Source organism: Lissotriton vulgaris, chromosome 7 (genome assembly GCF_964263255.1).
Source record: "Lissotriton vulgaris chromosome 7, aLisVul1.2, whole genome shotgun sequence".
NCBI lineage: Eukaryota > Metazoa > Chordata > Amphibia > Caudata > Salamandridae > Lissotriton > Lissotriton vulgaris.
In genome coordinates, this window is record NC_141695.1 from 699,623 (window position 1) to 714,639 (window position 15,017).

At 54.0% G+C, this 15,017-nt stretch overlaps 1 protein-coding gene across 1 annotated transcript in view; it reads left to right on the top strand.

Annotated features, from left to right (window-relative positions):
* Window positions 1–5,495: 5,495 nt before the first annotated feature.
* The window catches only part of LOC147700475 (uncharacterized), a 466,495-nt gene continuing 456,973 nt past the window's right edge, over window positions 5,496–15,017 (top strand). Inside the window, exon 1 of the mRNA XM_086929643.1 lies at window positions 5,496–6,270. The gene's annotated coding sequence lies outside the window, so the exon portion shown is untranslated. The remainder of the gene's footprint in view (window positions 6,271–15,017) is intronic.

Consider the following 15,017-nt stretch of genomic DNA (forward strand, 5'->3'; position numbering starts at 1 on the left):
CTGTGCGCGTAAGTAGCAGCCATTTTGAATGCCATGGCCTCTCTGCCCACTGCCGATAGCCAGCGGGTCTCTCCCCCTCTCTCTCTGACCTCGCAAGCATCCCCCGCGCACTGACAGCCCCCGCTCTCACATGCTTGGGCCATAAACCTCCCCTTCAGCGCGGCCCTGCCTCGGAGCCACATCCTGTACCCGGCTAACACCTCCCTCCATCCCTTTCATGATCACACATCCTTTGATGAACCCCCTTCCTCTGTGCCCGATTGTCCGACCCGATCCCAGGCCACCACCTGGTCCCGCGGATGCAGTTTATTGCCCCCTACAGTAGGAAGCTGTCCCTCTTCAAAGGATCTACGACTGATCAAAGCCCCCACCCCATGAGATCCGATCAGCCGCACACATTCCGGGAACCGGCGGAATGTCCAGCTGCGCATTCAGTCATCAACTACTGAGATCGGGGTGGGGACTTCTACTGTAGATGTCTGGGAACAGGCTTGAAGCGGGGATTCCGAGGATGTCTTTCCGTACATCAAAGTATTGACTAGAATGTGTTTCATGCAATAAAGCCATAAACCTGTGTATAAGAGGCCAGGCCTCAGAGATGCGGTTAGAGCACCTCGAGAAGATACCCTGTTGTCTGATTTGATGTGTTCTGCTCCGTCGGAATAAACTTATTTTTCCTGCCTTCCAGTCTCCAGCGCCTGCCTCTTTGTTTGATAATTTCGAGTGGTATGAGAGGCGGCTAACGCCGGGCAATTCTTAAAAGGTTATCGGTTAAAATCTGCCTACCCTTTTACAAAGCTGGGATCCCTGGTCTGACCTGATGTGGCCCGACCTCCTCACGCGTTCACGGGCAGGGATGGGTCACCTCATGAGGTACCTGTTCAGGCGCCGACGTGTCCCGATAAGGGTCCCCCGGGTCACTTGCGACCACCTGTCAGCCTTCCATAAACATGAACAGTCAGTTAGACAGTAAAGAATACAAACCAAGTAAACTTTATTCAGGATACACGAGTGGAGTCAGGTCTGACCAGCCTCCTTGGATTGCTTCAGAGGGACTGACTTCAGCAAGCATGGCGGTACAATAAGTACAGCTCAAAACCAATAAAGACCGGCCCTTTCTGGAAGTTTCCAGTTGGTAGCTGGTGAACAAAGGAGATACAGAAGGATGGATTTATATCCTGAGACCGGGTACGTGCTATCTCAGCGTCAAGGTCACTCTGCTCGAACCCGCCGCTCTAAGGGTGGGAGCAAGACCATCTAGTGGGAAAGGTATGTATAGGCGTTCCTGTTTTCAGTTTCTATTTTTGGTAAATCCTGGTGGGGTTTTTTCAGTGTTTTCAATGCTGTTAAAAAACAGTGGTTTTCAGTGATTACACATTTTCGTCCCATTTAAAACACCAGAATCCATGTTTTCCCAGTGTTTATAGAATGTTTACTTTTATTATTGCTTCCTTTATGCACTGATAGTGCATGTGATTAAATAGTTTGTGTACAGGGTGTGTGAGGTCCAAATACATGTATATAAATAAAACTTATTGTAGTACACCATACAATGCTTCTTTAGTGAGCCTTTGCTCATGCACGTTCGTTCTTTCCCTGCCATGTAAATGTTTATCTGTGAAAAGGCCCTCTCTAGATGGGCAAGGCTAAAACAGCCAGTAAATATTTGCTAACTCTCTCCACTGCCATAACTTTAACATGCCAATCCCGGTGCACCTGAAGATTGCGATCCTCTGGGACAGGTTCTGTACCATATGCGTTGAACTGGGTGCATATGCCCTCAGAGTTATTAAAGCGGTCAAAAATGAAGAAGTACTTTTCAAAGTACGTAGAAATTTCCCCTTTACAGAAGGGATCCAGAACTTCTACAGAGTACCCCAGTGAGGCCTCGTAGGCTTCGAGTGCCATGATTGGTGAAGGGACATTTCGATGCGTCATTGCAGCTATTTCTCATGATCTGTAAAATAAAATGTACCGATTTACTCAACATTTCTTTGCATAGTGTTAGACGGGACCTGGAGGGTCGGCCGAGGACAAAGGGAGAGGTCTCCGGGGAGAGCCGTCTCCAGCGATCGTACAGACAAGTAACTTCCCCCCCACAGATGGACACCACACAAAGATAAGGTTTAACGTTCTTTATAAGCAATCTTGAAGTACGGTAGAATGGTACAAGGAGGTCAGGACTCAGGGGTCCCCTCGATTCTAGTCTCTTGGAAGGTAAAAGGGGGTAGCGGGACAGTCTTGTTACCAATCTGGCAGTTACGATGAGATGATGGGTAGCTCATAATCCTCGAGCTCGGTGTTCTTGGAGGACGGGCCGCGGCAGCGCCAGCAGGTCCCGAGGAGATCGAAGGTGGCAACGGTCCGCGGCAGCGCCAGCAGGTCCCGACGAAGATGGTAGTTACAACGGGCCGCGGCAGCGCCAGCAGGTCCCGACGAGGATGAAAGTTACAGAGGGCCGCGGCAGCGCCAGCGGGCAGGACGACAGTTCACAAGGCAGGGCTGCGGCAGCGCCAGCAGTCCGTCAAGGATGAGTTCTTCGCGGTGTCTCTCGACTCCAGGATACAACTGCCTTCCTGCTCTGGAGCCGCCCCAGTTATAGGTCTGGCGCCCTTTGATGTCCGGACCCTCGCACTTGGAGGTCGGGAGGTCCGGGATAAGGGAGTCCAGACACCCAGCAGGGGGGTGGAGCCAGCGCCCGGGGAGGCCGGGGGCGATCGGCACCTGGCGGGGGAGAGCCATCGACACTTCTTTCTCCCATTGACCTGCCAAGTGGTCCGTTCACCTCCTGGGAGGATGGTGGTGCCGGGATGTCGGGCCTGGCCAGGCCCAGGGTTAGGGTCGAGCTGAGGCCATGCGGCCTCGTGGTGCAGTGTCCAAGATGGCGGCTGGGCCCGGGCAATAGTGCTGGTGGATGCCCAGGCCGGTGATATGGAGCTGTTCGGGGGCAGGCGTCCCGTGCGGGATGGGTTACGGGTGGCTTCTGTGGGTGGCTTCTGGAGAGTCGGTGTCCTGGTTCTGTCATGCGGGGAGGGAGCGAGCCCCCATCTGGGGCCTGTCCAACACATAGCAAGTGGCAAGAATTCCAACATGGAACATGTTGCAGCGCCAAAGTCGATAAAAGTGTCACCCAGCCGACTCTCAAGGAGATCTTCACATCTACACCGATAATGCCAAACACTTGGTAGATTTTTTATTGAGTCCACAACATCAATCATGTTTCCTGTAAAAATCTAAGAATGCAGGAGAGTGTACTTTTTTTTCACTTCACTATCAGTATGTGACCAAAGATCCTCACATTTCTTGCCTTTGGCATCATCACTAAGAAAACATTTTGTAAACGGTTGTCACATGGATAATATAGTATTCATGGCCTCTAGGACTATGACACAGTTGGAATGACTTTCTTTGATGCAACACAAAGCACAAAATGAGAAATATTTGTGTTTTAGTTTCCGTAGCTGAATCACTGCAAATACACGCAATGTCACTCCAATCTTTGTTGAGCTTGGTAAGACCGAAAACATGCTTCTAAACTCTGAATCTTTAGACCAAAGGCCACAAAACTGAAAAAAGAAAAACAAAGAAGAAACAATATTTTAGTGACACCCCTAAACAACAAAACTCAAGCGAATGCGAGCCCAGTCTTTCTTGCTGCTGCCTTGTAGAACAGTTACCTTGTATTGGCCCCTTCGGGAAAAAATAAAAATGCCTCTTTCACTCACCTTTTCTTTTCTTTGAATGGCATTTAGTTTGTGGTTGTGAAAGTGTTTTTCAGTGTTTATCTGTTTACACTGGTGAGGGCTCTTTTCCTTCCAGTGGGGTTTTATCAGTTATTACAGGTTTAAACCTAAAACAGGGTAGTCCAGGTATGTACTAACAAAGACAGTGCATTCATTAGTACAGGGAAGCTCAACCATGGAGAAATGAAAAAGTATTGCAGCTGCTTTCAGCTGGGACAGCGAGTGAGAGAGACAGAAGTTAGTTTCAATCATGACTCAAAATGGCGGCTGGAAATAAAATGGTGCTGCAAATGCTACCTTAAGACATACAATGCATGGATAACTCAGCTAAAACATGTTTATTCCAACACAGGTGAGTAGCTGCGCTTAACAACTACTGATTGATTTATTGACACCTCAAAGACAACAGCTAATGAAGTATAACATTCAGTAGTGCACGTGCGTTGTAAATAAATACTGTTCTTTTTCAAAGGAAGGGCATTAACTGAACATTAAAGTGCCCCCTGCATTGGGAGGTAGTCGAGTTCTGACTCACACCTCCTGAGTTGTCTTCCTCCGGATTCTGCTGGCGGGGGTGCCACCCGACCCCTGAGCAAGCCTTGGGCGGCTGGACTCTGCTCCCTGGGGGAGTGGGGTTTGGGGGGCCAGGCGCCGGGGGTGTTCTTGGCGCTCAGTGCTGGGTCCAGGAGTGGAGAGAAGCCCCAGGGCAGTAGTGGTTGGCACAACCCCAGTGGCCGCTGAATGCCCTGGCACTCCTGAAGCTCTGCTTCACCCTCCCTTCTGTCTGTGCTTCTTGGCACTGCCTCCTGTTCCGGGTGCAGAGACTACCCCCACCCACCCCCACCCCCACCCACACCCAGCTTTATCCACCTCCAGTTCAGCTTTATCCACCTCAGCTTTATCCACCTCCAGTTCCACTGGCGTCACGTGGTCAAACGAACTGCAGCATTCTGGGACCTGTAGTGCTCTAAGCAGAGGCGAGAAACGATCAGTAGCAGCGTGCACAGTGAACCCCAAGCCTGGGAGGTGCCCCCATGCTTCTCTCACTGCCCCCCCCCCCCCTGCTTCCAACTCTGTCAGTGGCCCTCCGCTGCTCACCCACAGCTAGCATATTACCCACCCCCCCCGCACCCCCCGCCGCCCCACACACACACATTTTGCCTGTTGACTTAAGTTTTTGAGTGAATTTCACCAGGACATGCCCCTTCAGGGCCCGTGGTGCAAACTCTGCTGCTGAAAGGCCAGGGCTGGATAAAGGGTTCACACATGAGGGGGGCCCCGAACCCCGACACCCCGTGCAGTGACTTCAAAGTTGAGGCCATCGGGCATTGGGTATTTGGAGTGAGAGGGGAGAAGGGGCGGTGGAACTCTACACACTTTAAGTTACATTATAAACATTTCCAATTTCTAGCACATACATTAGTGAACTGCTGACGATCACACGTCTTCCATCGAGGGCCAGAGCCGGGATTTCAATCGCCTTTTCCGAGTTGCAAAGTGAGCCCCCCCCCCCTTCCTGCTGTACAGACCCTCTCTCAGGTCCGGTGCCGCACTGCATGCTGGTTCTTGTGGTCCTGGGTGTACAGACAGGGGCCGGAGAGGGCAGACATGGACTCTGCCTCCGTCCTTGGTTCGGCGTCTGTGTGTCTGTCCCTCCCTGTCTGCCTCTGCCCCCGTCTGGCCCTGTCCCAGTCAGAACCCCCCCCCGTGCAGTGTCTCTGGGCGCAGCTTCCTGCCCTGCCCAGGAGCAGAGGGTGTGTCGGCGGCTTCACCTGGGACACGTGAGACAGGAAATACCTGAGCCGAGGAGGACGGCCCGGCGAAGAGATCAGGGCCCCGTAGCATCGGACCAACAGGGCCACACCAGGGACCGGGAGGGGCCACAGAGCCATCAGAACCGAGAGGCCACCGGGACAGGCCCCCAGGGACCGTGTGACCCCCCAGGGCTGAGGAGGGCAGGCCCGGCTCGGGGGATCGGGACCCAGGAGCCACGGGACAGGCATACCCGGGAGGGGCCCCTGGACCTACAGAGACATCGGAACCGAGGGGGACCCAGGGCCACTGGGACAGGGGGCGCGGAGACCGTCCGAGCCCCCCAGGACTGAGGAGGCCAGGCCGCGCCAAGGAGGGTCGGGGCCCCGGGACCATCTGACCCCCGGGGCCACACCTGAGAGGGGTACCCTGCAGTCCCGTGGAGCTACAGAGACCTCGGGTCCGAGGAGAGACACAGGGGCCCCAGGAGCCGAGGAGCAGCTGGGCTCACCTGCATAGCGCCTACCTGACTCCCAGGAGGAGGCGGCGCTAGAGGCCTCGAGGCACCTCCAGTCCAGACGGGCCCAGAGCCCAGGAGGGCAGCCTCGGGCCCCCAGACCAGCTGAGCGGACGGAAGAGGGGCACAGGAGGCCTCGGGGCATGGGGCCCCACTCCCCCCGTGGGCACACCTAAGGACCCAGGCCATGGGCCCCCAGCGGACACAGGGGGGCCCCCAGAGGAGCTGGACCTCCGGGGAGGTGTGACCCCCGTGCAGGTAGGACCAGCGGCAGGGTGGGGGGACTGTGTGAGACCATCCCTCAGAAGCAACTGTCTCTCCCCCCTCCACCCCCTGTCTCTTCCCCCTCCACCCCCTGTCTCTTTGCCCCTCCACCACCCGCCCCTTTGCCCCTCCACCACCCGCCCCTTTGCCCCCTCACCACCTGTCTCTCCCCCCTCCACCCCCTGTCTCTCCCCCCTCCACCCCCTGTCTCTTTGCCCCTCCACCACCCGCCCCTTTGCCCCTCCACCACCCGCCCCTTTGCCCCTCCACCACCCGCCCCTTTGCCCCTCCACCACCCGCCCCTTTGCCCCCCCACCACCTGTCTCTAGCCCCACCACCTGTCTCTAGCCCCACCACCTGTCTCTTGCCCTCCCCCCACCTGTCTCTTGCCCTTCCACAACCCGTCTCTTGCCCTTCCACAACCCGTCTCTTGCCCTTCCACCACCCGTCTCTTGCCCCCCCACCACCCGTCTCTTGCCCCCCCACCACCCGTCTCTTGCCCTCTGCCTGTCTCTCCCCTCTGCCTGTCTCTCCCCTACCCCTGTCTGTCTCTCCCCTACCTGCCTCTCCCCTGCCTCTCTCCCCTACCCCCTTGCCTGTCTCTCCCCTGCCTCTCTCCCCTACCCCCTTGCCTGTCTCTCCCTTACCCCCTGCCTGTCTCTCCCTTACCCCCTGCCTGTCTCTCCCTTACCCCCTGCCTGTCTCTCCCTTACCCCCTGCCTGTCTCTCCCTTACCCCCTGCCTGTCTCTCCCTTACCCCTTGCCTGTCTCTCCCTTGCCTGTCTCTCCCTTACCCCCTGCCTGTCTCTCCCTTACCCCCTGCCTGTCTCTCCCTTACCCCCTGCCTGCCTCTCTCCCCTACCCCTCTCCCCTGCCTCTCTCCCCTACCCCTCTCCCCCTCTCCCCTACCCCCTTGCCTGTCTCTCCCTTACCCCCTGCCTGTCTCTCCCCTACCCCCTGCCTGTCTCCCTCCGCCTCTCTTCCCCTCTTTTCCCCTCCCTTGTCTGCCTCTCCTGCCTGTCTCTCCCCCCACCTGTCTCTTGCCCTCCCCCACCTGTCTCTTGCCCTCCCCCCACCTGTCTCTTGCCCTCCCCCACCTGTCTCTTGCCCTCCCCCCACCTGTCTCTTGCCCTCCCCCCACCTGTCTCTTGCCCTTCCACAACCCGTCTCTTGCCCTTCCACCACCCGTCTCTTGCCCCCCCCACCACCTGTCTCTTGCCCCCCCACCACCCGTCTCTTGCCCTCTGCCTGTCTCTCCCCTCTGCCTGTCTCTCCCCTCTGCCTGTCTCTCCCCTACCCCTGTCTGTCTCCCCCCCTGCCTGTCTCTCCCCTACCTGCCTCTCCCCCCTACCCCCCTGCCTGTCTCTCCCCTGCCTCTCTCCCCTACCCCCTTGCCTGTCTCTCCCCTACCCCCTTGCCTGTCTCTCCCTTACCCCCTGCCTGTCTCTCCCTTACCCCTTGCCTGTCTCTCCCTTGCCTGTCTCTCCCTTACCCCCTGCCTGTCTCTCCCTTACCCCCTGCCTGTCTCTCCCTTACCCCCTTGCCTGTCTCTCCCCTGCCTCTCTCCCCTACCCCTCTCCCCCTCTCCCCTACCCCCTTGCCTGTCTCTCCCCTACCCCCTGCCTGTCTCCCTCCGCCTCTCTTCCCCTCTTTTCCCCTCCGTTGTCTGCCTCTCCTGCCTGTCTCTCCCCTCCCTGTCTCTTCTCTCCATGCCCCCTCACTGATTGGCTCTGCCCGTCTGTGCTTGTCTCTTGCCTGCCTCTTCTCTCTCTGCCAGCCCTGCTGCTATTCCTTGTAACCCGTCTCTGTCTTCTCTCCGCCCACGCTCCTTCCCTTCGTGCCCCCTTCCCCTGTCTGTCTCTTCTCCCTCCCTACCAGGCCTGGCATCTCAAGGGTGTCTCGGGCCTTTGCCATTTCTAGGCCTGGTTCTGCACTCTATTTATGTTTTGATTTTATAAAGTGCTTTGCGTCGCCTCTTGGCACTTCAAGGCGCCAGGGTGTGAACTGGCACAGGGAGGTGCAGAACCGTGCCCCTTTGTTGAGCATGCCCAGTGGGTCTGGCCAGACAGCGGGCCCTCGAGAGACCTATTGTTGCCAGGTTTGTGAAAATCAAAGAGGGCTTTGGCTCCACCCAGAGAAGTAACACTGTATCCTATTGGCTGCTCGGCGTATCTTTCCGCCTTCCAGGAAGTGCTTCTTCAACACCTTGGCTGCTAGGGGGTTTTCCCCCTCCGGTGCTGCATTCTCAGATTTACCATTGTTCATGACAAGGTCAACTCGTCATAAGCACAGGGCAGGTAAAACCCATGACGAGTTGACCTTGTCATGAGCACTGAAGAGGAATGCACAGGGGTACTATTTTAAATATGAAAAGCGCCCTCATCACGTATTCTTTCTCCTGTTTGTATCCTGTTCAGAGGTCAGTCCTTTGATCCCAGCGCTCTCTAAGTTAGACGGTCAGTCTTTACTGTCGCAACGGTGCTCGTGCACGCCGCTGTGCACGCAGGGTCTACTTGTGGTGGGAGGTAAAGTCCTTCACAAGGTGATGGGCATGGGTGGTGTATCCCTGCCCTGAGTACCCCATCTGTACTGATGTCTGGATTGTTGGTGTCATGGGTGAACACGCATCATGCGTGTGCACCATGACATGGGTCTGTCTCGCGGAGTGCGCTCGTGGTCGGCCAGGAGGGGCGTCCATTGCCCTACCCTCGTAGTGTTGGACGCTACAACCCGTGCCAGCCGTTGAGCAGCACAAGCGCGGTGGTGGCACCGTACCGCGTGGTGATCAGTACGAGTGAACGTGCCCTTGTTTCCTGTGTCACTGGAGTGAGGCCACAGGATCACTCTTATAGTTCCCCTGTAGTGTGCTTAACTCACCCTTGGCCTACATCAAGTTAGTGAGGAGTGCTGTGCAGTGCGTGTGGGTTATATGTGTACAGGTTGTATACATACCTGGGAACGGTACAGTACGGGAAGGGTGCAGTCCTGTGGGGCGTGCGTATACTATATACATACATTGAGTCTTTGCATACCTGTGAACAGCTTAGTACAGCACGGGAAGGGTGCAGTGCTGTGGGCGTGCGTATACTTTATACATACACTGAGTCTATGCATACCTGTGAACGGTACAGCACGGGAAGGGTGCAGTGCCGTGCAGCGTGTGTATGCTAAATCAATCAATCAATCAATCAGTGAACTTGTAAAGTGCAGTACTTACCCGTGAGGGTGCCAAGGCGCTTGGGGGGGGGGGTGCGAGTTCCAGGTCTTGGCGGCGAGGAAGAAGGATGATCTGCCGTTGGAGGATGTACATTGTATACGCGGGACGGCGGCAAGGGCGAGGCTGGTGGAGCAGAGCTAGCGAACGGGGGTGTAGAAGTTGAGTCTGTTGTTCAGGTAGGCTGGTCCGGTGTTGTGTAGGGCTTTGTGTGCGTGGGTGAGGAAATTGAAGGGGATCCTCTTGTTGACGGAGAGACAGTGCAGGTCTCTGAGGTGGGGGGTGATGTGGCTCCGGCGGGGGACGTTGAGGATCAGTCAGGCGGAGGCGTTTTGGATGCGTTGCAGTTGTTGCAGGTGCTTGGCCGCTATTCCAGTGTAGAGTGATTTGCCGTAGTCATGCCTGCTGCTGACCAGGGCTTGGGTCCCCGTTCTTCTGGTATGAATCGGGATCCACTTGTAGATCCTGCGAAGCATGCGGAGGGTGTTGTAGCAAGAGGAGGAGATGGCGTTGACCTGTTTTGACATGGAGAGTGAGGAGTCGAGGATGAATCCTAGATTGCGTGCGTGGTCCATGGGTGTCGGTGCTGTTCCCATTGTGGTCGGCCACCAGGAGTCGTCCCACGCCGAGGGGTTGGGGCCGAGGATGAGGACCTCCGTCTTGTCCGAGTTCAGCTTCAGGCGGCTGCTCCTCATCCAGTCGGCGACGGCCTTCATGCCCTCGTGGAGGTTGGTTTTGTCGGTCTGTGGGTCCTTCGTGAGGGAGAGGATGAGCTGGGTGTCATCGGCTGATGTTCAGGTTGTGCTGGGGGGGCCACTCATGCGAGGGAGGCCATGTAGGCTTTGAACAGGGTCGTCCTGAGGGATGAGGCCTGTGGTACGCAGCAGATGTTGAAGATGGCTTCGGATCGGAAGGGTGGGAGGCGGTCTCGCTGGGTTCTGCCGGAGAGGAACAATGTGGCCTAGTCCAAGACCACCTTCTGGATTCTGGCTTTTTGGAGGTGTGTTCTTAGTGTGTGGTGACAGACCGTGTCGAAGGCTGCCGACAGGTCCAGGAGGATGACGGCTGAAGTTTTTGCCATTGTCCAGTTGGCGCTTGATGTCATCTGTGGTGGCGAGGAGGGCTGTCTCGGTGCTGTGGTTCTGTCTGAATTCGGACTTGGATGGGTCTAGGATGTTGTTGTCCTCGAGGTGGCGGGTCAGTTGTTGGTTGGCGATTTTCTCAATGACCTTCGCTGGGGAGGGGAGAAGGGAGATAGGCCGAAAGTTCTTGAGGTCTTTGGGGTCCGCCTTGGGCTTCTTGAGGAGGGCATTGATTTCAGCGTGCTTCCAGCTTTCTGGGAATGTTGCTGTTTCGAAGGAGATGTTGATGACCTTCCATAGTTGGGGTGCGATGGCTGCGTCTGCTTTGTTGAAAATGTGGTGTGGGCAGGGGTCTGACGGTGATCCTGAGTGGATGGAGTTCATGACCTTGAGTGTCTCGTCGTCGTTTACGTGGGTCTAGGAGGTCAGCTTAGTGGTGTAGGTTATGTTCAGGGTGGGGTCTGTAGCGGGCAGGGTGGATGGGGTATTGAAGCTGTCGTTAATGTCGGCGATCTTGCGATGGAAGAAGGCGGCCAGTGAGTCATACAGATCTTGCGAGGGTGGTACGCCGTTGGTGTTGGCACTAGGGTTGGAGAGTTCCTTCACTATATTCATACACTAGCAGCCCGTCCTGACTTTGTCCGGGAGCAATTAGGCTTCAGGGCCCCCGCCCGCTCCGACGTGGTCCGTGGGTCCCCCGGAGCCTTCCTCCATATATTGCAGTGTTATACCTCTATGTTTACTTTGTACATTTTTGTAACCTGCACACGTCACTTTTTCCTCCTGTAATGCAGTATTATACCTTTATGTTTACTTTGTACTCTTTTGTAACATGCACACATAACTGTTTCCTCCTGTAATGCACCGTTTGGCTCGCTTTTGTAATGCTTCATTTGCTTCCTCTTGCTCACGATGTACGCTTTTGTAACCTGCACACGTCACTTTTTCCTCCTGTAATGCACCGTTTGGCTCACTTTTGTAATGCTCCGTTTGCTTCCTCTTGCTCACGATTGTCATTTTTGCTTCATTTTTCCGCCGCTCACCGCTCCTAAATAAATAACCTACCTCATCCGCCGCTCACCGCTCCTCCCCCCCTGTCCGCCGCTCCTCACCACCTGTCCGCCGCTCCTCACCGCCCGCCGCTTCTCATCGCCTGTCCGCCGCTCCTCACTGCTCCTCCCCGCGCCATATCCGCCGGTCCTCCTCGTGCTCCTGGACGCCGTTCCTCCCCGCGCTCCTCACATCAGCACGCACGTCGCGGCCGGCGCTTCTTCCAAGGGACTATTTTTTTTTCTGTAAATTTTTTTAATAACGTATATTTATTAAGTTTATATAGCCTATGTCCATCTTCACATCCTCACGATTACAACGATGTATCGGGTGTGTGGATCGACACTGTGGTTCCCGAGTTTACCCTCCTCAAAGGTTCAAAGTTCTTCCTTTATAATAGTAGTATAGATTGAGTCTATGCATACCTGTGACTGGTACAGTACAAGAAGGGTGCAGTGCCGTGCAGCGTGTGTGTGCTATATGCATACTCTGGATGGGCGTGTGCCTGTGAATGGTACAGTATGGGAAACGGTGCAGTGTTGTGCAGAGCCTGTATAAAACCACTTTCACTTATGTTATGTTATGTTATGTTATGGATTCTTATATAGCGCAGACTCACCCAGGGGCATCTCAGCGCTTTACCAGTGGGAATCCAGAAACGAGGAAACAGAGAGAGTGCTGTATTATGAAGAGGCGAGCTTAGAACAAGAACGTTTTTAATTGTTTCCTAAAAGACATATAAGTGCTGGACTTCCGCAGGGCCACTGGTAGCGAATTCCAGTATTTGGGGGCTATGTACGAGAAAGCTCTGCCACCTGTGCGGGTTAGCCAAATACGTGGAATCTTCAAGAGAGCTAAAACATCAGATCTTAAATTGCATTCATGTGATTGTTTGGAAAGTTTATTTTGGAGGTAGGATGGTCCCTCCCCTTTAAGTGCTTTAAAGGAGAGACAGCAGATCTTAAACGACGATCTTTTTTGCACCAGATGCCAGTGCAGTTGTCTGAGCTGGGGGAGGGATGGGGATCCCAGTTTAAAACCATTCTGGCGGCGGTGTTCTGGATTACCTGCAATTTTGCCAGAGTGGTAACGCCTACTTCAGCCAACAGGGCATTTCCGTAATTTAACCTGCTCACCACCATTGCCTGTACTACAGTTCTATGGTGTTCCAATGGTAGATAGGGAATAATTCTACGTAGTAGACGCAGGTTATAGTAGCAGGACCCTGTGATATTTTTTACATTGTCTTTCATGTTAAGCATAACATCCAGCTGGATTCCTAGGCTTTTCACTGAGGAGGACGGCGTTGGGGCTTCACCCAATTGGGGGGGCCACCAATCAGGAGTCCAGAAGTGGGCGTCCTTACCTAAGAGCATGAACTCTGTTTTTTCCGGGTTGAGCTGCAGACACCGCTCCTTCATCCAGTTCGCGATTGCTAGCATCCCGCCCGAAAAGTGTAGTTTCTCGTCAGTGATATTTTTGCCTATAGAAAATAGTAGCTGCGTGTCATCGGCGTGCGAGACTATCTCGAAGCCGAAGGATTGGACAATCTTGGCCAAGGGGGCCAAGTATATATTAAAGAGGGTGGGGCTAAGGCAAGAGCCCTGGGGCACCCCTTTGTCCAACAGGAATTTATTTTTTGAGACGTATGGTCCAAGTGTAGTGGTTTGCATCTGTCCATTAAGAAATTCCTCAGCCACTGTAAGGCTATGCCCTTGATGCCACACTCAATCAGTCTCTCCGCTAGCCGCTGATGAGATATCGTGTCAAAAGCTGCGGAGAGATCTAAGAGGATCAGCATCGAAGATCCTCTGGCATCGAGGGTGCGTCTCAGCGAGTCAGTAATAGCCAAAATGGCTGCTTCTGTGCTGAAGCCGGTGCGGAAGCCCGACTGGGAGGGATCTAGTATGTCATTGGATTCCAGATACTGACTGAGTTGTGTATTTATTGTGGATTCCAGCAGTTTCTTCTGTAGGGGTAACAGGGATATTGGCCTGTAATTACTTAACTCCTGGGGATCTGCAGATGGCTTTTTTAGGATGGGCCGCACAGAGGCCTCTTTCCAGGCGCTTGGAAAGAGGCCGTTAGAAATGGAGGCATTGAGGATGTTTTGGATAATGGGAGCGCAAGTCGGAGACAAGAGAGCCATAACACTAGGTGGACATAGGTCCATTGGGGAGCCGGATTTCGCTGTTCGCAATAGATTATTTGTATCAGCAAGTGAAATGGGCTTGAACTGGTTGAGAGCCCCTACAATCGAGATGGGGGAGTTATCCAGATTAATGTTTGAACAGGAACAACCGGAGTGGTTGGTGATGGTGGCAGGAAAGTTAGCATAGATTTGGGCAATTTTGTTGTAAAAAAAAGTGTGCTATAGAGTCACATAATATTTGGGATTCAGGCGGTGTTTGTTTGCATGCTAAAGGAGAGGAGAAATCTTTGACAATGTCAAATAAAGCTTTAGTGGAATTTCTAGATTGTTCGATTTGATTATGTAGATATGAGCATCGGGCGGTCTTTGATTGATGATAGTGGGATAGGGATGCTTTATAGAGTTTCCTATCCTCGGTTGATTTTTTCCTTTCTCCATCTTCTCTCATGTGCTTTGCACGTGGATTTAAGGGATTTCAATTCACCCGAGTCCCAGGGAGCCGAAAGTCGCCTCAATGAGGGATTGGCATTTTTTAATGGAATCACTATATCAAATGTTTTCGTTAAGGCTGAATTAAAGCTAGATAACATAGCTGAGGGATCTCGGTCATTCAGCTCAATATTGGGGGAGAATAGGATAAAGGTTTCGTTAAAATTGTCCAGAGTTAGGTTGTGCCATGGCCTTTTGTTTTTCCCGTTTTTATATGTAGGATTAGTCCTATATTTTGGTCCTGATTGAAGCCTTAGGAGAGTGACCTTTAGCCAGGTCTCTGTAAAAAAGCATAAATCCGGGGAGGGTAGAGATCCTGTCCCAGATCTATAGAGTGTTTTACAAGTGAGCGTACATTACATAAAACATGGCTACGGTTCAGCTGGTTTTGTGGGGGCTCGGCTAGTGAGTCGCTTGTGGGAAACTCCTCCTGGAGGCTTTGAAAGCGGCATGAGATGCATGATACAGGACCCTCCAGCGTGGCCGGTAATGGGAGATTGCACTGACCCCCAAGCTAGGTCCGCTGGGTATGCTGAGTCCTATTTCACGCAGGGCTGCTCCTGAATAAGTATAGAACTTAGGAACTTGCTCTCTCATAGTAGTCAGGGCAGGCTATCCCTCCTCCCGTCGCATTCTGGCGTGGACGGACGCAGACGGGCTTGCCTTTGGCGCACCTTCAACACGGCGCCCGCACGCCCGCTGCGCGTGTCCGCTTCGCGTTCGGGCAGGTGTACTCATTTTATAGAGGAGTAGT